The sequence below is a fragment of the Alligator mississippiensis genome, chromosome 4, assembly GCF_030867095.1.
Source record: "Alligator mississippiensis isolate rAllMis1 chromosome 4, rAllMis1, whole genome shotgun sequence".
In the NCBI taxonomy this organism is placed as follows: domain Eukaryota; kingdom Metazoa; phylum Chordata; order Crocodylia; family Alligatoridae; genus Alligator; species Alligator mississippiensis.
The window spans coordinates 191,339,454-191,362,034 of record NC_081827.1 but is presented as its reverse complement, the minus strand read 5'-3'; positions in this window follow the sequence as shown (position 1 = coordinate 191,362,034).

Genomic DNA, 22,581 nt, shown 5'->3' with positions numbered 1-22,581 from the left:
ATTCCTTCAACATGTGTTCAGCATGAACCAGGTCCTGAGCCTCATCTTCTGTTCTGGGGAAGTACCTATTTTGTAGTGCCTGCACACAAGGAGAGATGCTTCTTAATCCTTACCAGTTTTATGCAAATATTGCTCAGCCAGCTGCTGCCAGGATCACCTAGAGCAGAATCCCTCCAAAATGTTTTGGTGTTTTTAAACTATCACGCATCAAACCCACTCACCAAGCTTTGCTTTTGGTGAATGAAATAGGTTTTGACTCCCTTTCACAATTGAAAATATGATTGTTTGTAGCCAAACATCACCAACCCCTGGCCTGACAACACTTTTAGCTGTGTCTCCAAATGTTTTACCTCACCCATGTACCCCAAGTGATTTCCATTTCTCCCATTACACAACACTGTGTTATACATTTAGGCTATAACATAGACAGTACGCACAGACCACCAATATCAGGGACCTGTACATTTCCTGACTTTAGAAAGCTTAATCCCATGATTCTAGCACAGAGAGGAGATTTTACCACACCTTCAACTCTCCTATGAAATATGAACTTTCATTTCTACCCAGGAGAACTTTTACAATCTTTTCTCCTATGCCTGAACAAGGGTGTTTGTGCCCGAAAGCTTGCAATTAAAGACATTTTTTTGCAAAAATCTAGTTGGTCTAATAAAAGATATCACCTCTAACACAAGTCCTGATTCCTTTTGCCTCTAGACCAGTGTTTCCCAGCTAGTGTGCCACAGCATAAAAGTGTGCCGTCAGAAATGACCATGCAAATTTTGCAATGGCAATGATCTACAATAGGTATGAGGATGGGGAATGCCTTAACAGGTGTGCCATGGAAATTTTTTATTAATGTAAGTGTGCCTGGGGCTGGAAAAGGTTGGGAAACACTGCTTTAAACCAATATGGCTACAACCTGGATACCTGACACTACTCTAGCACTGCATTTCTGGATTGTTTAAACTTTGCATTTCATTGTTAATCTATTTTTACAGGGTAATACACTTTTTTGTTTATAAAACATTAATGCACATTGCATCACTTTGGAGAGGGTGAGTGCCTGTTAATTATAAACTAAAGGGGAAAAGAAAAAAGTTAGGTAAGATATAAAGGGAGGAAATGACTCAGTAGATTGGAGGGAGGGAACAAGAGTTCCAGACAGATGGGACATGAATCTCTCTTCTCTCCCAAGTCTTGCAGGAACTGCTTTGTTTAAATAGTCAGTCATTAACTTTTTGATGAGGTTTTAAAAACTTGAATTGAATTCCCCAAACATGACCAGCTATTATTACAGGGTCTGTATCATAGCAATGCAAGTGTCAGATCACTTTGGCGAGCCATAGCAGTAAATGCAGTACAAAAAACTTAGCATATGCAGCAGGAAAAGCCACCAAACTGAGTCACTTTTTAGATTTTAGATCCAGTTTGGTCCCGATAATACTAGAAGAATCAGAGTGGTGATGGTTAGCAATTTGGTACAGCCATTATTTTATATATAAGTAAAGAAAGCAATGAAAGTTTAACAAAGGTTTTCAGAGAACAATAACTTTGAGTAGGCCATGTAAAAATAAGCCCCAACATGAATAAGGCTAAGGTTCTTCCACAGACAAAATACGAGCAATGAAGATGACCCATCTGAAATTTTTCATTTAGGCCCCAGCCCTGCAGTGTGATCCAAATAAGCAGACCCTTCCACCATCAGATGATCCAACTAATTTCAGTGGGACTCTGCACAGACAAAAGCATTTACCTACACAAAACATACTGCAGAATTCAGGGCTGAATTTTAATGGTACCAAGCACCAAGAAGCAAAACTCAAAAAAGAAACAGAAAAAAAGAAAGCCTGTGGGCCTGTCCTGCAAACCTTACCAAACTACAACTCCCACTGACTTCAAGCAAAAATGAATTAAGAATTTCCCTTCCAAGATGCCAAAGGCTAATTGACCAGACTTGGACCTACTGAACTTGATAGAATGAAGGTGGATATAATCACTCAGCAGATCCAATAACCAATTAACTGAATGGCTTCAGTTTTGTAGAGGTCTGCCTGCTTATTAAAGAGAGAAACAAAGATCAATTCTTAATATGCTTTGCTGTATGTTTTATTACTGCCTTCTGAGTATTATTATTATTATTACTGTACCAGTATATATTGTAGGTAGTGAAAGAGTAAGATAATGGCAGAGCCTCCCTGGGAGGTGGGAAATATGAATGGACTAATCCTGACGCTAAAAAGGCTATAAAAAATGTGAAGGGAAATCTGTTCTCTTGGGTAAGGCAGCAAGTAGATGGGGCCTTGGGACACCAAGTACAACTCCCAGGTCTTCTATAACCTTTTTGGATAGCACTAGATAAGTAACTTAGAACCAGAATTCTTAAAAAAGGGCTTAAGTATGTAAAGACAGAATTAGGGGCCCAAGGTCATAATAATCAGGGATCCAGGTTTTCTGTTTCCCATGAAAAATGGAGTAAACCACAGATTTTAACTTTTGCTGGAGGCAAATGCGGATTTCTCGTTTTACCAGAGAAACAAATGGATTTTGCAGATTTGCAATGAGCTCCCTGCAGGATGGCAGAGTTCCAGCCTGCAGAGGGTTAGGGAGGAGCAGGAGGTGGGCAGTCAGGTAGGGGGAACCACATGCATGTATACACACATGGCCCCAGGCAGCCTGAAGAGCAGCTACTGCAGGTAAGTGGGAGGCGAGGGGGATTGAGACCCCCCATAGGGAAGGAGGAGGTGGGCAGGGCTGGGGCTGCAGCCCAGCTGGGTGGTGCATAGGGCTTGGGGCCCGGGGCCACAATGCAAAGCTGCAGGGCCCCAGAGGGGAGCAGGATGGGGCTGTGGGTGGCTTGTCTGAGTGGCAGGGCGGGGGGTTGCCGGATCCCTGCCACGGCACGTACTCCCGGAGGGAAGGGGGGCCCGTGCCCCCCAGATCTGTGCGTGGGCAGGCACGGGCTGCACACACAGGCTCTTGTCCTGCTCCCCTCCCCCGGGGCCTCTGCAGCCCAGCAGACATGACCCCACATGGCAGGGAACAGCAGAGCTATGTGGGGAACTCCTTGCCACTGCAAGCTCCATGCTGTCCTGGCAACGCGCCCCCTGTGCATGCCACTGCTTTGAGGGGCACAACCCTGTACCAGTGCTCTCACTGCAGCCCCGCACACAGGAAGTGCATTGCCAGGGCAGCACAGAGCTCAAAGCAGCGAGCAGCTTGTTGGCGCGGCTCCGCTGTTCCCTGCCATGGTGGATTGCACCCTCTGGGCTGCGGAGGCCCCGGGAGAGGGAAGCAGGGTGGGAGGCTGAGCCTGCAGCCCATGCCCGCCCCATGCACAGATCTGGGGGTGCGCATCCTGGAACCAGAACCAAGACATGCACTGTAACCAGGCACCTGGCATCCAGTGGGGAATTCACAAGTAGGAGTCTGATGCCTGGGCTCCTTGTATAATACCTGGAGTGAGTTAGGTACCTCTGAGCAGCAAAATCCTGTAGGAAGCTAACCAATAGGAAATGCTAAGTACAAAGGTGTCTTTGAACTCACACCCTGCCACCTAAGCCACCCACATGTAGACACCTCCTTCCCCCTCAGTTCCAGAGCCCAGAGTCCTCCCCTGGGTATAGATACCTACACCATTCTTCCAAGGAACTTGGGAGGGTGCACACTTTCTTTTTAAAGTATGGCTGCTTGTACATACTAGCACAGTGATTAGGAAGTTCCAAGCCTTAGTAATCATTTTCTATCAATTTGTATTCATTGTATTTCCAAGACTATCTTCATTGGAAAAAAGTCACAGTCAGGACTTTGTAGAATTGTCCATCTCTGTCCAGGTGAACTAAGAGACATTATTCGTTATTTCTGGCTTTGAGATGCCCTACAGGAGACTTTAGTTCCTCTAAGTGTTTTGTTTTAAAAAGTATAGTCTCTCCCTTGTTGGACACAGCCAAATTAAAAATTGTGTTTCCCTTATCGGAAAGCTACTGAAGTTCCCTTACTGTTCTCCCCTGCAACAAAATTTTAAGGACTAACAAGACCTCTCACACACACAAAAAACCCAACCCCCCTCCCCCCCAATTGACTTCTGGGCCACTTTGAGATAATGATCTCACCCAGGAAAAAAACAACAGTGCAGTCTATATTTTTCATCTGCTCCCACATATCCACTGTTACATTTTATCAGACAGACTTCTGGTGTGAATACAGGTTTCCTTTTTGGAAACATGACTCTGAACAGAACTTAAAAAACTCTTTCCATTATGGCAATATTATGATTGTGTTCAGTTCGTTCACGTGTGTTTAAGGAAAAAGTATTTCGTCGATGTACAGAACAAATAAAACACTGCAAAAGAAATCTTTGAAAGCAAAACGTGTGTGTGTGTGTGTGTGTGTGTGTGTGTGTGTGTGTGTACTCATGCCTGTGTACATGCATGTGTAAGAGGGTGATATTTCCAGTAGTTTCTTAGAAAATATAACTGAAAATTGTCCAAGACGCATGAAGCATTTTTCACTCTCTCACAGTGAAATGCAAAGGGCTGTCTAATTGATTTTTGCCTGTAACTAAACATTTACTTCTTCCAATAGAATGAACAGCAATGCTAGAATACTGTTCTCCTAATGTAAATTGATCTATTAGAGATGAGTGTTTAGATCAATATGTGTTGTCCTGATTAGAAATAAAGCTGTTTGCTTTAGACCTCCACAAAGACATCAGACACTTGATAGATATTAGTTATGTGACAAAAATGTAGTCTGAACAATGTTCTTTAAAAACTAAGTCCATCAACTATAAATCTATCATCCCATAAATAACTGATCCTTGGCTTGGAATCTTCTGAGCTAATTTTAATTAATTAATTCCCTGTTGTTGCTGTGACGGGGCATTGGCAGTGCCTTCATCTCCCTCGCTTTAACCAATGTTATCTAATATGGTGTCCTCAGTGTTTCAGGTATTGTCCCTTGCAGTTGTGTGTGAAGGTTTTTAAATAGTGATGGGGAGCATTCCTTCATAAACAATTGCCTGTGAATGTAGGGGATTGGACTTAAGGACCAAGGAGGCCTGTTCTGTTGCTGTGCTTTGGTGCTCCCCTCAGACTTGTCAGGACTCAGTTTAGCATGCAGTGACACGCTGGGCATATTCTCACTCCCTCTATACAGCACCTAGGAGAGCTGCTGTTAAGCAAGTCCTGTTCAAGTGCTCCATCCCCACGTGTGCCCACTCTCTAAAACAACACAGTGTAGCTGCCTGCAATAGATTAGGTCATGGACAGACTAGTCTAGTGGTTAGGCTACCAGAGGAAGACCAGAAGCAGGGCAGAATTGAAAAGACAGACCCAGTCTGGGGCCAGGAAACAGATACTAAGTCACCAGACCCAAAGGAAATCCAGAAGCCTACGTCCAAATCATAAACCAAGTCAAAGTTCAGAAGTAAGAGGCAGAACTACTAAATCCATAGGAAAAATCCAGAAGCCAGAAGCCAAGAACTGTGTCAGGAAATCAGGAGTGCTAGAAGACAGAGGCTTGCTAAGGCAAACCTTCAAAAGGAAATGTTGGCTGGCCTGGAGTCTGTTGCTACAGCTGGAGCTAAATGGGGAAGCTGCTCTCCCAGCAGACAATCAGGAGGCCCAGAGAGTGGCCAAATGAAGTCATTAGTTGGGCTAGGACTGCCAGTCAAAGCTCAAGGCAGGTGTGGTTCACTAGGCAATTAGACTAGGTTGGGCTGCCTGTTAGGGTCCCTGACACCACCTTGGATCAACGCTGACATGCCTCAGGCACTACTCTTAGGCTCTAAACATGCTATTCACAACAGTGCTCCCAAGCACAGCACAGACACAAACAGTGTTAACCGATGAGTCACAACAACATATATACCCACAGACGAATTGTGGCAAATACAGTCCAGCTCTGAAGAAAAAAAAACAGTGTCCTGTGTCAGGAATAGATGCATGGAATAAGGGCCTTACAGATCTACTTTATACAGTTCAATGCATAAGGATGGTGGTGGGAGGTGGGGAGGGTGACCAACCCTCCATGACCATTTCTACAAAGAGCCACAAGTGATAAGTGGAAGAGCCATGTGTGGCTCAGGAGCCCAGCATCACTGTTAGACTTGGGTTACACTCAGCACCCTTGGCTTCAGTAACCTTGGACTTGGGTTACACTCAGCCCCCTGCTTCCTGTATTGAACAAAGCTTGTTGCTAACTTGTTGAATGTTCAGTTCTGAACATGCTGGTACTAAAAGCTGCCCTCTGGCCTTTCAGTAGAAGATAGTGGGTGCCAGTGTTTAAGCAGGACTAAAGAATGATGTTTATCCACCCACATTATACTGGGGTTTGTTGGGTTTGGAAAGCAGCCTGCCATATGGAATAACTGTTCTATAGCTTGTACCCTGTATATTCACAACCCATGTTTTGTCATCCTTGTGCATTTAGAGGAAAGTTAATGACTCCAGCTATCTTCCAAGTTAGTCATGATTAATAACCAAGTTTCTCCTACTCTTAGCTATTCTTTGAGGTATTTCATGACTTCACTTCCATGGTGCATTTTCTTTTTTCTCTGGCAGACTGGAAAGGCTACTTGGAGGTGTAGCATGAGATCTCCCTTACTTGCCCAGAACTGCATTCCATGCTGTTCATCCTGTGGTCTGCTGCAGAAAGATATATTCCTTACAGGTGGGAAGAAGGAAAGGTGGCGCACAAAAAGCACTGCCTTCGCCATGTTCAGAAAGGAAGTTTCTCATACTATCCAAGGGTTTGTTATTTTAAATTTTAGCTGGGGTGGAGAGCAAAATTAATGATCAGTGAGACTATTCCAGTTATACATTGAACGCTTTACTGAGATATGTATAAGCACTAACTTATTTACAGTAATAATTATAATGCTTAAATGGTCCTGGGTATGAAAGTAAGCAGCATCTGGTCTGGTGGCAATGTGGTGGGGTTATTCATGGCAGGGTAGCTCCTATAAATTATCACAATGTTGCAACCGGCAGAGTAAAGAGGCACCTCAAAACCCTAGCCCCCACTGCCTTGTGGATACCTCTTGATTAGAGAAAGGCTAAGGGTCATCACTCTGACAGCAGTGCCCTCTCACTGAAATGTTAGGCAGTCAGCAGCAGTTCTTATCTGTTGCTCTCTGGCAGAAGCTACAAACACGAAGGTACTGAACATCTGGACTCAATCTGGCCTTGGAATTCTGTCTCAATTGTCTCAAGTGGGGATGGGAAATCTTGGCCAGCCTCCACTCCTCCATACTCTTGCGTAGGCATATGTGTCAAAGGTCTTGGTGCGATGGTCACAGGACTGTACAAGCAGATTCATCAGGCACCTGATTAGACCTCTTATGTGTACACTGTAATCCAGATCAATGGTTGCCTACTACTATAATGCTCACATAGCCTTGGAGTCAAGAGAAGCTGGGTCAGTTGGCCAAGTGTTGCCACTTCCTCAGGGATTCACAAAGTTGCTCAGTGGAGTCTCCAGTGGTCCAATTCCTTGAGGCTATACTCATTTTTTATACTTCTGGTTACATGTTGTTAGTCACTTACACCATTTCATATTTGGTTAACCTAACTATGCATCCAATCAGCACCCACATCCTTGTTTCCTTTAGGTTGCAAAACTCCAACCCTGTCCAGCAACCCAATACTTGCTTAACTTAGCCATGTGCGCTTGTACCATCATGGCATTACTCTGGCCAAAAGGAGCTTGCCAGGCCTACAACACTCCTTGATAGACAATCAACTTAGATCAGGCTGTAACTTTTTCTTTTTTTTAATGGCATGGGCCTGGTATCAGGGAAGCCTTCATTTTCTTCAACACCTGAGGGGTTGTGGTCATCAGCAGAGTACAATTTTCTGGGTGGAAGCACTTTTTTCAGACCCAGGCTTGCACAAGCCATACTAGGCTCTTCTCAAGAGTGCCTCCATCATTACCTGCCTGGCCATGCATACTTCTAAACAATGGCACATGCCATACATATAACACAGCACTGCAATCATGGCAATTGCCAGTAAAGTTTGAGGCACTAAAACTAGCACAGTTGGATGCAGCATCAGTTTAGACACACTGGCGGCAGTGGGAAACCATCCAAAAAGTGCCTCCTACTACCTGTGTTTTCCAGCCTCCATAACTTTTTGTAGTATATTTGTAATTTTACCATTATCAGTTTGTAATTGCATTTTAACTTCTTCTACTCCCTCCTCTAATAATTCCATAAGGCAGGGGTGGGCAAAATACTGCCCACCAGGAAGCCCCTCACCACACACATATGCACATGCCTCTCCACACCCCTTCCCACACCTTGCCCCAGAGGGCAGGGGTGTGTAGGGAGCAGGCCCAAGACCTGTCACTGCCTGGCAACCTGGCCCTGTGATCGCAGACTCACCCACCGAATAGGGTCAAATCTCCTCCAAATTGAATCAGCACCCAAAGCTTCGCACAGCCCTACCAGCTGCCTCTTGTAATTGACAATACTTCAAGTTAACAAACTTCTCATCCTTTGTAACCCACTGATAGAGTGGGACCCACTTTATTCTTTGCCTTTTTTCAAAAGGAACTTCAGGGGACTCAATGTAATACATACTTTTTGATGTCCCATTACATATTCCAAAAAGGCCTACTCTGAGCCCTAGCCCTTCCTGCCCTATGGTTCCATATATCATCATGCACCATAATGCCATTTCTTTTGCCATTCCTTATATTCTTTCCACAAAATTTCTATCCATTCTTGCCCCTACTTTTCCTGTTATTACATGTCTAATCAACTGCACTTGAACTTGACCTAACAAAGCCTGTGCTTGGATACATGCCACTACTGATGTTTCTTCTGTTATATTAATGACGGTGTTAATTGTTTTCCTGACTTCTATCAGTTGCTCTTCTAACCCCTTTTTTCCTGCTTTCTTAAGTTGAAAAACATACTGGTATGCATTATGGAGCCTGACATGGGTCCCTTAGTTCTCCTGTTGCTACTGCAGCTCTCTAAGTGATTTCATCCAAATTAAGAGAGGTGTGAGACAAAGCTGTGTTTTTTCACCTGATTTGTTCAACTTGTACGGTGAGAAAATACTGAAGGAGACTGAGGATTTACCAGGGCTGATCAATGGCAGACAGAATTTGAAAAATTGTGTTATGCTGATGACTTTCTTAATAGCTGATTCAGAAGAGAAGCTTCAAGGAATTTTAGATAAAATTGTTAGTGAAAGCAAGAAAAAGAGTCTAAGTATCTACTGTAGGAAAATAGAATGCATGGTAATTACAAAGAAGATCATTCCTATATGCAACATCAAAGTGGAAAAGGAACAGATAAGGCAGGTCAATAAACTTAACAACTTGGGAAGATGGATAACATCAATGGTAAATGTGATCATGAAATAAAATGGAGAATAGGGATGGCAAAAGACACATTTCTGAAAATGAAAAAGATATTGACAAATAGTAAAATTTCTATGGGGATGAAGTTAAGAGTTTTGGATTGCTGTGTTATACCAGTCCTTATATATGCATCAAAATGCTGGACAACATCACCAAGTAGGGAAAAGATAATTGAAGCAACTGAGATGTGGTTCATAAGGTGCATCTTGAAGGTATGGTGGACAAATCACACTTCAAATGAAAATATTTTGTTAAGAGCGGGCTGCAGGAAGAAGCTGTTGGTTAACATCAGAAAGAGACAGTTGGAGTTTCTTGGACATGTTCTGAGGACAGAGGAAATTGAAAGTCTGGTCATAACTGGAAAGACTGAAGGTAGGAGAGACTGTGAAAGACAGAGGTTGACTTATGTCAAGAGTTTATCTAAATGGATTAATATATTAACCCTGGCAATTCGGTATTCCTCAAAAAGAAGAGATCTGTGGAAGGCCATGGTCATCAACATTGGATATGATACCTAGAGAGAGAAAGAGAGAAATCTTCTATGTCCATACTGTCAAGAGCAGCTCCAATAATCCCTTCTCCCCCTAATAAGCTCCCTAAATCAAGCTCCCTTTGATTTCTCACCTGAATATTATGTTCCTTTTCAGTTAATTGGGTATAATTTGGCATAGGTAATACTAATTATTTTTAAAATTCATTATTACTATTATACATGTATTTCCTATGTGAACCATTAACATTGCTAATGTTAAAACTACTTAAATTCACATACACATGCAACATTACAAAAGCACGGTTTGTTACAATTCATCTCATACTATTAGGATTATCAAAACTAAGCCCTTCAAAAATGGGTTTTACATTAAGATTTTGGGGGAAAACAGTTATTGAGTGTCCCATATCCAATATACTACTAGCTGGCCATGTCTACATATGCGCTTTACTCTGGTGAGTAGACTAATTAGCTGTGGAGTAAAGCATCACTGTCTACACTTGCGCTGGTGTTAAACCAATTAACTCTGCCATAAGATAGTACTGCTGGGGACAGTACTATCTTATGATGGAGTAATTTACCATGATTAAATGCACATATAGATGATGACCATGGACATAAATTGCATGTGGTCAGCTCAGCCAGCAGGGGGCCAGAATTCTGCCTGCCACCTAGCCACACAGCTCTGCAATTTCAGCACCCTATGGTCTCTGGGGAGGAATCTGGTCCTTTGATTAGTACCTGCATCTTGATTTTCCACATTCAAGCTTGCATTGTGCCCACATCTGCAGGTGCTAATTGGCCATCTTCCAGAGGTTTTCTTCCCACTTTGCCCTTGTCAGATCTTCTTTGACCTTGAATGCTGCACACGTATGCCTGGCTGGATCTAAACAACGGAAGCTTTCCCTTTCTAGGTTCCATTCTTCTAAGGGGTCATAAATTATAAACTCCCATTGCTATGGCAGCTGACACATCATGGCATTGTTAGCTAAGTCCACAATTACCTGCAATTTTTTAAACTATCAATTCCTAAAATCCCCTGCCTTTTTAATGACATCCTCCCAAATTTTATTTGTGCCCTTGTGTTTCCTATCCCAAATGGTTTTGCATAAGACATTGGCATTAGGGTTTCTTTTCCTCTAAATCTCTCCAGTTATTTTTCTCTTTCTTGTTGCCAATGTAAAAATAGTGCCTCTTCAGCACTTACAATCAAAAAAGGATGCACCCATGTCTACTAACATTACTTGACACAGCGTCCTACATCCTGGGTCACTTTTAAATTGTACATTTACTATAGGGCACAGCACCCCCACTTGTCATGTGTCATGGGTGCTAGGAAAAGGGGGCCCTGGTTGCCAGGCTGACCTATACTTGTGATGAGAGAGAAGCACTAGTCCCTAGTTTCACCTGTCCTTCATGCAGAACCAGCCTTCAAAGTAGTTCAGAGGTGGGCAGTCTGTCTACATGTTCATTCTTTTTGTACTTTAGCAGCCTGCACCACAACTATGCCCTCCATGGGTCTGGTTTCCTTCTGTCTCCTTGAAACCCTCCTTTGTACTCTCCCTTTTTTTCAGGGAAAAGCCCCTTTTGCCTACCTTGTTGTATAGGTCTGCTGTTGCTGAAGGTAGCTGCAGCCATCTTTTTGGCTTCTTTCCAATTGTGCTAGGGAATTCCTGCCATTGTAAATCATATCCTGCACTCAACACTTTTTCAGATCAGTAGTAGCAGTAGTTGCCCTGCTCCCGACCCATCTATCACTCTTAAGGCAGGCATCAACCCAATTATCTCTTTAAATTCTTCAAGATAGTAGTCAGGCCTTTGCAAATCAAACACTGGTGCTACCAGGCTAAACAACATCTTTTTCTCAGGCTACATAAGCATTTATTCTCTCTCCATGACCCTGTTTTTCCTGATGAAACCAAAGGATTAATATCTGGGAAAAACACCCTCAGCACAGACAAGTACACCTCCTGGACAGTTCCCATCCTGGCAAAACAGCAAAGTCTCCAAAGTTTATACAATCGCTAACTATATTGCACAAATCCCCTACAGTAAAGCCCCTTTTGTCCACTAGGCAGGTGCTGTGCTTGGGCCAGCCAACTCACAGCAGTGTCCCTATTTAAAGAGCCTAATGATTTTCCTGCTGCTTTTAACTGTTCTGGGGTAAATGGCTTTGTTTCCATGAACACCTCTGTTTGTGCCCTATTTCCCTGTCAGCAGTAATTCAAGTACCTGTAATCAGGGCCATTGGGCTTGATTCACCTCCCTTTTGTTGGAGCATGTATCAAAGGTGATGGCCAATGTGGCTCATTGCTCCAACTGTCATTCTCATAGTCATAATGTGGGGCATATAAGTCTGGGTCATCATTGTTCCATTGTTTATTATCACTAGACCTCCCCTGCACCATTTTCCCCTTGTATTGAGGCTGTGGTTCCTTTTGACGCTCATAGTTTAGCCTCTAACTCCTGTATTTTCCACTGGCATTGGCTATGGTTGAGCCCAGCCTTATTCTGGGAGTCTTTCAAGACTGCCCACACTGCTCCCTGCCTGTCCTGTGCTTTATGTTTCCATGACTATCTCCCTGTCTGCTTCTCCTTTTGGATCCTATAACATTTCTACTTGCTTTTCTAACTTTGTAATTACTACAGCATCTTTTAGACATGTCCCCTGCAACACTTTCATTTGAGCCTGCAAGCCTGCCAACTTTTGCCACAGCTTCTCAGCCTCACACTTCTTCTCTCGGAGATCCTGCTCCTTCTGTTGCACCTCTTTGTTCAGGGCCTTGCATACTCTGGGCTTTCACACTGAAACTACATGGGAGGATCATTGATTACATAGTTTTTTTAACTTACACAGCCCAAAAAATGAGTCTTTATCCTAAACATTTGGAGTCATGTGGTCACCACCCATTTTTCTAATTCCAATAACTCTTTTTTTAGTGCTTTCACCATTAAGCCTTTTTTTTTTCCTTTTTCTGAGGGAGAAAGAATCCCTAGTTCCTCCTGAGCCTAATGCAATCTGAGCAATCTACCCCACAAAACAGGTTACGACCCTTTTCCTTGTGTTCCTTAAAGCTCTCAACACTCATCATCTCACACTCAGGCCTACCCAGGGATGCCAATTTGTTACTTTAAATTTTAGATGGGGTGGAGAACAAAATTAATGATCAGCAAGACTATGCCAGTCATATATCAACAGCTTTACTGGGATATGCATATGCACCAACTTATTTACAACAATAATTATAGCTTTGGAATCAAAGGAAGTTGGGTCAGCTGGCCAGATATTGCTGATTCCTTAGGGATTCACAGTGGTCAAAGTTGCTCAGCAGAGTCTCAAGTGATACAATTTCTTACAGCTATACATTTTTTTATACCTCTGGCTACATGTTGTTAGTCACATATGCCATTTCATCTTTGGTTAATTCTGCATCCAATCAGTGCCCACTTCCTTGTTTCCTTTAGGTTACAAAATGCCAACCCTTCCCGGCAACCTTATATTACTTAACTTAGTCTCATGCACTTGTGCCATCATGGTGTTATTCTGATCAAGCAGGGCTTGCCAGGACTACAGCTTCATTTGCAGGCTGAGGTTTATTAAATGTATCATTTGTATTGCAGCCTGCCAAAGAGGCTTCCAAATGAAACTCGGTCTCCACTGGGCTAGGCCAAGGGTACTCTAACTCTGGCCCATGGGCCAGATCTGACCACAGGTCTCTCCACGGGTCCAAAAATTTGGCAGTAAGGAAGCAATATCACTGTTAATTGACATTCCCCTTCTGCCAAATTCCCAGGTCTGTGGGGAGCCCTGCAGGACAGACAAAGTGGCCCTGCACGCTATCACACCTGTGCAGGGTCATGCCAGTGTGCAGAGTCAGGTGGGCACACAGCCAGATCCAGTATGCAGGGTCAGGCCCACAAGATTGCACCTGTGGACTGCGCTCATGTGGGATCCGGCCCATGGGCCAAACTTGTGCCACTCATCCAGCCTGCATGGCCAGAAGGTTGGGTACCACTGGGCTAGGTGGGTAACACATGTATGACAAGGGATGGTCTATGCCCTCAAGTACTAAAGAACTAAATTGACTACACAGTCAAAAGGCAGGAGGAGCAACATGTGATGCTATTAGCTCCATTTATAGGTGAGGAACTGAGACACAGAAAGATTGAGTTTCCCAGTGGCCCAAGAGAAGTGTGTGACAAATCTGTGAAATGAACCTGTATCACCATGATCTGCCCATGATCTAAGCAGAGACCATTCTTTGTAGCTAATCCATGTGCTATAGAGGACTGGGCAGTCACTACAGCACAGGCAGGATCAAAGAGCATTATGTTTTCAGGGGACACATATTCAAAGTGCTGCTGCAGAGCTTACACAAAACCTGGACCTATACGTGTTACTGGGAGGTGCAACATGAGAACGAGGCTTACGTGGCTTGTCATGGCCCAGAAATCACTCAACCAGAGCTCCTTGGGCAGGGCTAGGGCTCCCCCGATGCTTGCACAGTTTCCAGGCCCTTGCAGCCTGCTATCTTTAGGTCGAAAAGTGATGGTGGTTCCTTATATCCCCCCTCCATACTCCTGGACTAGGTGCAACAAAAACAAGAATAGACCATATTATGACATGGCTGCCTACAATAGCAGAGAACTGGATTTTTAATTACCCAAGACATCTCTGCAAGTACAATGGTCCACAGAAACCATACATAGAAACTGGCAAAACTCTTTCATTTCACTGAAACCTTGATTTACCCTCCCCCAAATATAAGTAAAGCCAAACTTTTGATGTAAAATTAGACAAGCATACACTGGCCCACTAGATTGCTTTCACAACCAGACAGAACTTAAAATCAAAGGGAAATCCTGCTAATAGACAGTTCTGAAAACACTCCATTTAAATGTATGCTTTGTAATGCCGACTACTAGCAATAAGTCTTATGTGGGTGCAGGATGTCATCTTTGACAAAAATAGAATCTAGCAAGGAATTAAATCATTGCAAGAAACGTCTCACTAAAAGACTACCACAGATCCTGAATACCAGAAATTAAAAATGGCATACCTAGATTAGTTAAATGTTGTGGTGCTAGTAAATCAGATAATTGAGGTTTCAGGTAATTAAGGGAATTTTGTATATAATTAGCAGCTGTCAGAGGACATGACCCCATTTTGGCTAACAGTGAGTTTGGATAACAAAGACTTTGGTTGTATTAGGGCAGCATTTCTTTTGGCTCCCCAGGTGTGTTTTATTTCTTTGTTAATCTTAGCTCTGGAGAAAGGACTATCTCCCTTACACTAGGCTCTTAAAGGAGTGCCTTTAGAAGGTAAATGTAGATATACGATGGAGATGAGAAACAGCATCTTTTACCACAAAGTGATATACTCAAATGCCATTCTGGTTGACAGAAGCTGAAAGTTGTTTGAATTTGACAGTTGTTGGTGGTGTAAATTGGTGATGCGCTCTCAGTCCAGTGCCCCAAAAGCCCAGTATCTGTATCCACATCTGAAAAGCACCACACAATATAGCTGAACCCAACCTATTCAACTGGAAAACATTTTTCCAACAGAACAGTTTACTGCTAGATATTGTTGATTAGATTAAATCAAAACATTTCACAGAAACACACCAGTTTCATTAAAAATATTAATAAGGTGGGAACATTTTGACATTTGTGTTCTAAAGTCAAAATAACAAAGTTTCAAGAAGTTCAAAACCTGGAATTTGGAATACAAATTTAGAATACTTCTGCTTAGGAAAAAAAAAATCTGAGATTACAAATTTTGATCCTGTTTTGGGACTAAACTAAGTTCTGCCGTTTCAAAATTTTCCCTCAGGACAAAACTTTCAATTAAATCTACTAACTGGTAATTTGAACAGACTCCATTGACCCCACAGATAAGGCAGCTGAAGAATCCCCTTGCTCCTACCGCTGTTCTTTCCAGGTTAGGGCAAGGAGACATTGGCAAGGCAGTGCATAGAAGCTTATACAACCGCTGCACATGCAGCATATTACCTACAGGCTGGTAATGGTGAGTTTAGTCTCTAGTTCCATTGGGCAGGTAAGCTTTTGTGCACACTGAATTCACATGCAACATTTTAAATAGCTTCAAAAACCCAAAGCATTATTCTTTTAGTCTGTAGACTGAAATATACTGCAAGTGAAGAGAGAAAGAGACAGCCTCAGGGAATGAAGGCCAAAGGCACCATGGACTATGACAATGCAATTTGTCTACAATACCCTTCTACCTCCTCAGAAACGATCCTCAGACTAGAACAATTCTGCTACTGGAGGGTAGTAGGGCTGTGCGAAGCTTTGGTCCCTGATTCTATTTGGTGGAGATTTGGCCCAATTCAGTGGCCGAATCTCAGAATCTGAATCAAATCAGAAGACACTTGAATTTCTCTGAATTGAATGAGCCCTCTGAATCAATTCAGAGAGATTCAGAAAGATTCAGAGAGTTGGACATAGACACATCTTTAAATGTTTTTTCTACATACCTCTAGGTAGCAGGCGGCTCATCAACGCTGCGATGCTCAGTGACTGGTGCCTGCTGGGTCTGGGAGGGGCATCCGGGTTCCCTATGTGTCCGATTGCTGAGCCGGGAGGAAATGCGGGGGGGGGGGGGCCAGCACACTCCCTGGCAGACCTGAAAGTGGACCAGAAGCACTTCCAGTCCACTTCTGGATTCATCGCTGAGCACGTGAAGGGCCCCCCCACACTCCCGTGGGATGCTCCATTTGCCCCTGCATCACAGCATTCACAAACTATGCTGGTACCTCGAGGTATGTAGAAAAAACTTTTATAGCTGTTTCTATGCCCGAATCGCCGATTCTCTGAATCGGCATCGAATCTTCAGATTCGGCTGAATCGAATCAGGGACAGTGATCCGAATCAATGAATCAAATCATTCTCCCCAATTTGGGCCGAATCTGAATCCAAATTGAATAGGGCCCATTTCGCACACCCCTAGAGGGTAGTTCATTCTCTAAAGCAGTGCTGTCTTAACTTCAGACTTAAATGCCAGAGCCATTACACCATGTCATGCAGCAAGCACCTCTCCCCACCCAACACACTGCATGCCCCTCCTCCACCCTGCATATGGCAGAAACCTTCCTTCACTGCACAGTGCTGCCCCCTCTCCCCCTCCCCCAACACTGCTCTAAGTCCCCAGGCTCCCTAGCTGTAACCTCTCTTGGCTGAGCTGCCCTACCCTATGTCCAGAGGTGAGAGCAAGAAGAGGAAGCTGAAAGAGAGAAGAGAGCCCAGAGACTCCAGGTGTGGCAGCAGCAGTTGGAGTGGTAGGGGTAGCAGTGTCCAGACTGGGAGCCCAGGAACCACAGGTTAACGCCTCTGGGGTGCATGCACTCACAGGCCAGCAGACAGCCCTGTTCAAAAGAATAAAAGAAATGTAAGGCTGGAACAGACTTCAGAAGGTCACCTAGTTTAATCCCATCCTTAAGATAGGATCCTCCCTGTCTAACTCATCCTAGACTACTGTTTTTTTAATATACTCTTAAAAATGTCCACAGATGGAGATTCCTCAAATCGCTCTACGTATCCTGATCCAGTGCTTAACAACCCTCATAGTGACAAAGTTCTCTCTCGTATCCAACCTAAATCTCCCTATGGCTGTTGAAGTGCTTGGCTTCTAAGGTGAGATTGCAAACCAGGGTGCCAATTAACATCAGATGGTAAAACACCATCGGTCATTTCAGAACAATTTTTACTAGGTTTCTGTGCATTTGACTCCTTGCAGCACGAAGTCAATCATGTTCTTTTTTTTTTTTTTTTTTTTTTTTAAAAGCACAAGAAAGCGCTTTATTGGAATTTGATTTCAACTTGGCAACTGCTGTTTATTTTATGCAAGACAGTCCAGATCAGTTGAATTTGTGCGAGAGGGAGACGCATTGATTATAACACTATTTCAAGTTATCTCAACGCAAAGAAAACTATGATCTATAGAAGGATGTGCTCTAGAGATCAAAAGGACTGAAACAAGAAACAGCTTTTACCCAGGCTGTTTAGTCCTTTAGTATAATGTCAGCATTTAACTTTATGTTTAACAGCCCTCCTGTAGCAGTCCCCCCAGCATTGTGTGTGTCCATTAAAATGTCAGTTTTATAGACAAGCAGTATACGAGTTAAAGCAAAAGGCAACCATAGACATGATGACAGCAGTTTAACAGAGTTGAGACTAATGTATTCCTTTTAAGAATCACATACTAGGAACGTTGTATTTTGCTGCTTGTGCGAGTGTGTTATCCCAGATGATTTGTTTGTTATGTATGGTAACAGTCAGATGATTTTACATTTGAATGGCACCTTTCATCCTAATGGAACACAACACATTATAGGGACTGCTCACAGGAAAGCAGGCGCCAGTGCTGCACACTTCATGGAAGTGGAGGTGGGAGCAAGAGAGAAGGGGAAATGTCAGCTAAGGACAGATTCAAATGCTTAGTTTAAAAAAAATGAGTTTGGAACCTTTAATGACCACACACAGAGCAGGTATGACTCCACCTTACATGGTCTCTATACAGAGCTCAGAAGGCCAGTTTCATTGGACCACATTTGGAAGTCTGATTGGCATCAAGGACAGTTAAGCCCATTGTAAGTAAGATCACTGTAGGACCTGTTGATTTCAGCCAAGTTACAGTAAAGATACATTTTGGGTAACATCTGTGGAAGGCTAATTATGGAACCTTTGGTTCCAGAAAAAAGCCATCTCTCCTTAATAGTACATGAGTGTGATGTCACTGACCTCAGCAGAATTAATCTCAACTTTACCTTACTGCACAGGATCAGAACTAGGTCCTATTCACTTCAGACATAAAGCTACAACCATGGGTGCCCCCAGCCTGTGAGGGCCCCGTGACAGGCCCCACTGACTGCACCTCTTACCCCATGAGCCTGAAAAGTTGATCAAGAGAATAGAAAGGGGGATGCAGATGTTAATGAAAGATACAATTTTCACTGAAAGAACAACTAAAAAATATTAGTTGAGAACTAAGGCTCCAAATCAGGAAACCATTTCTGCTTGGGGCAGAACCTCCACATGGAGAAAATTCCAGGTGCTAAAGGATTCTCTAATCTAGGTGAGGAAGACAACAGAAACAATGGCTGGTGGCTAAAACCAGACAACTTTGGAACATAAATTTACAGCAGTAGTGATTAACCAATAAAGTAAACCACAAAGGGAAGCAAGCACTGGATTCTATATTGCTTTGTAATTGTTTTTTTGGAAGGTGTGTAGTATTTTTTTTGGAAAATATGTTATCGTACTCAGTACAGGAGTAACTGGAAGAAATTCTATGTACTATAATTTGTTGGAGGTTAAATTAGATGACTTAATGGCCCCTTTTTGCATTAAGAACCAGGTGTACTTAACATGTACTTATGCATGGTCTTTAATATGGTTGGACCTGCACACCTATGTAAGTGCTCTTACATCAGGGAAATGTGCACACTTAAATATACAGAATTAGAAAACAGGTAGACATGTTGAATCTCTGTATCACGTTAGACACCCTGTGTTAAGGTAAAACATGAATTAGAGCATGCAAATGCTTTAACATGGCGAAGCCAGCTACAACGATGACAGATAAATGCTAAACAATTGTCACTGAAGTTTATCCAATTCAGACTTTGTGCCAGTTCCTACACCAGCATAACTCTGTTGACTTCAATAACTTACTTCTCATGATTTACATGTGTATGACCAAAATCAGAATCTGGCTGCCAGGAAAAACATATACATAAAGAAATGGGCCAGAGAGCTATTTGGTCTTTTCCACAATCATTTGATTGTGGGGAGATCAACATGTCCTTCATACACACTGGGTCTGGCAAGTTTCTGAAGATCTGCACCACATCCAAGGAGAAAGAATGCCAGCTTCACGCTATTCGAATGAGATTGCCCAGCAACACCTTTCCTACTGCTTGTATAAGAATTAGAGCACTCTATTCTCATAACATGATGCATCACCCGCATCTCTTAACATGCCACATTGTTCATGACTTACTTTCAAGGATTTAAGATTTCTACATTTCCCATATCAGGTTAGCCTTGTTGCACTTCCTAGCCTGCCAGCATTTCCCTCTTTGTTGACTTAGCATGTGTTATTTTGTGTTAAAATGGGTCTTTTTAAAATGGGCATAAATAAATGCACTTTATATTGTAAATGGAGATTTTTTTATAATGACATCTTTATTATTTTAAAATAGCATTTGCTTACTTCCAAACTTATGTATGGTTTTTTAGCTCTTATTTCTATACATCTAATGTATCCAGTATGTCAAGAGAACATTGATCAATGAGGGAAGCTAATCAATTTCATTGAAGGAGAATCCTTGGTTCCTAGATAAAAGGATGGGACTGGTTGTACTGTTATTCCTAAATGAAGATGAATTGCAGGCAATAGGCAGTATGCTCATGAACATAATTAAAAAAAAAATCTTAAATGTTTATTTGTTCAATCACATAGGTTTGAAATGGAAATACATATGTCTGGAAGATAAAACAGGCCTAACAACAGACAGCAGCAGCAGGTAAAGTGTAGAGAAATAGAAGCATTATTAATAGAAATATTTCTGCCGTAGCAGCTATTAAATGATTGTTTTTAAAGGTTTGGAAGAAGTACCCATATGTTTGTAGGATTTTTTTTTCAAATTAAAAAATACAGTGTATGCTGAAAGTGATCGAAAAGATACAGAGCAAAGTTGATGTTACTGGGGTTTTTGTTGCCTGCCTATTACAAGGTGCAAAGCCACTATTGGTTTAAATGGACATAAGTACTCAACACCTTGCAGTCTTCAAAACAACCAAACTAGTTGGGAAATGCAGATGGCCTTATTTATACCTACAAGCGCTTTGCTGAACCATGACCTAAAAGCCACTGAAGGCTATGGAAATCCGAAGGCCTGGAACAACAGCTAGCGTTCAAGAAGAATGTGCTGGTAATCCAAAGCAGTGAATGTCCCTAATACTGAGCTAAGATTTTCTGAAGAGTGCATCTGTTCAGATGCTAGAATGGCTGTGGTTTCAACACTGGTAAGTGTTGTTGCTGTTGTCTGTTGATAGGTACAGTATAGCTACTTGCTTATTACTTCCAGAGCAGAAGGAAAGATGCCCTGGGAGTCATTCATCACTCAAGGTAAGCAAAATTAAGTGAAAAGTAGCAATTATGCGTTCTAGAACACACAACCAAATGGTGCTCTGTGTGTAGCTTCCAACTCCAGCAGCATTAAATTAACATACAGTTGTTTTTACCTGGTCTCTGATGAAATTCTGAAAATTCATTTGACAAGCAGGTGGCTGGATATCATATGACATGGTTATCTATTGTCTTTTTTCTTTTCTTTTTTTAAGAGGGAAGTATGCTGATGTTTCATATGGAATGCAAATGAGTCATTGAAGAAAGAACTGCTGTATTGTAGCAATGAGAAAAGAATCACAGTACCTAAAGATGCCTAAAAGATCACTGCTCAATCCGAAGTTCAATATAAATTCTGTCTGGTAGGATGGAATCCAGGAATTCACCACTTAGTTAGCTTAAGAGTTTTGAGCAATTTTTTCCATTTATTTATATTCCCTCAAAAATCATTTTAACACACTTCTCTGGTTCAACAATCCTTCCAGCATTCCTTTAGACACTCAGTAGGATGTTCCCAATATCAAGAAAATAAAACTTTTTATTATGTTCATTAACCATGGACATGTGTGCACCAAAAGTTTCCTGATGTAGTTATTTGTGGCTTTTTGTCTATAAGCAGAAAATATTCACCAGTAAAAGAAGAATGAAGGCTAAAACTATTTATTTTACAGCAATCTGGCTGGTTAAAAGACATCCACACTCTCCCTCCTCAGCCCATAACAGATGTGGGGTGTGTGTATATAATCAGACAGTCTAAAGACTATAAAAATCCAGTAATATGATGGGTCTGATTCTTCAGTGGTGTAAATCACTAATGTTCCAGTGACTTCAGGGAACCCATGTGGATTTAACAAATTGTATCCATGTGCTTTCTGGATCAATTTTTTTTTTTGCAGAATAAGCACACTTATTTTCTTTTATTCCATAGGCCTGTTTCATTTGAATACGGTAGGGAAGAAAGTAAGTCCCAGTAAATCACTTGACAAATTGTCATATTTATTGAATGAGTTTTATTTCAACAACCAAAAAATTCTAACAGCCTAACAATGCACATAAGTTAAAAATTAATTATCACTTAGTGATAACAAAGATAAAGTTGATTTACATGGAAAAAAGAACATTTACAATATGTTAATCCTTATTCACATTGTTGATACTGCAATAAAACACAATTTGTTTTTTGTTTTTTTATTTTATTTTTTATTTCACAAAAAAAGGCGGAAAATTGTGCTTTGTTAAGAGGCACTACAAGAAAAGTTTCTTTTTCCAAATAGATATATGATGGATATTGAATAAATAGACATATATGCATTGTAATTCGCAAAGTTCTGGCAAGACCACAGGCTAAAATGCCCACAGATTCACTTAGAACCACTGCAAAATTGGCAGTGAACATAAAAATAAAAGGCAAGACTCAGCATTGAAAAAATACCTAATAAAATTTTTGGTTGAAGTGTAAAAGATACCCAAATGCCGATGCCATCAACAGGTGAACAACCTTGCAAGAGCTTGGCAAAATTCAGTTTCTTTTTACATGTATGGAGTGATTTCAGCAACAGTATAA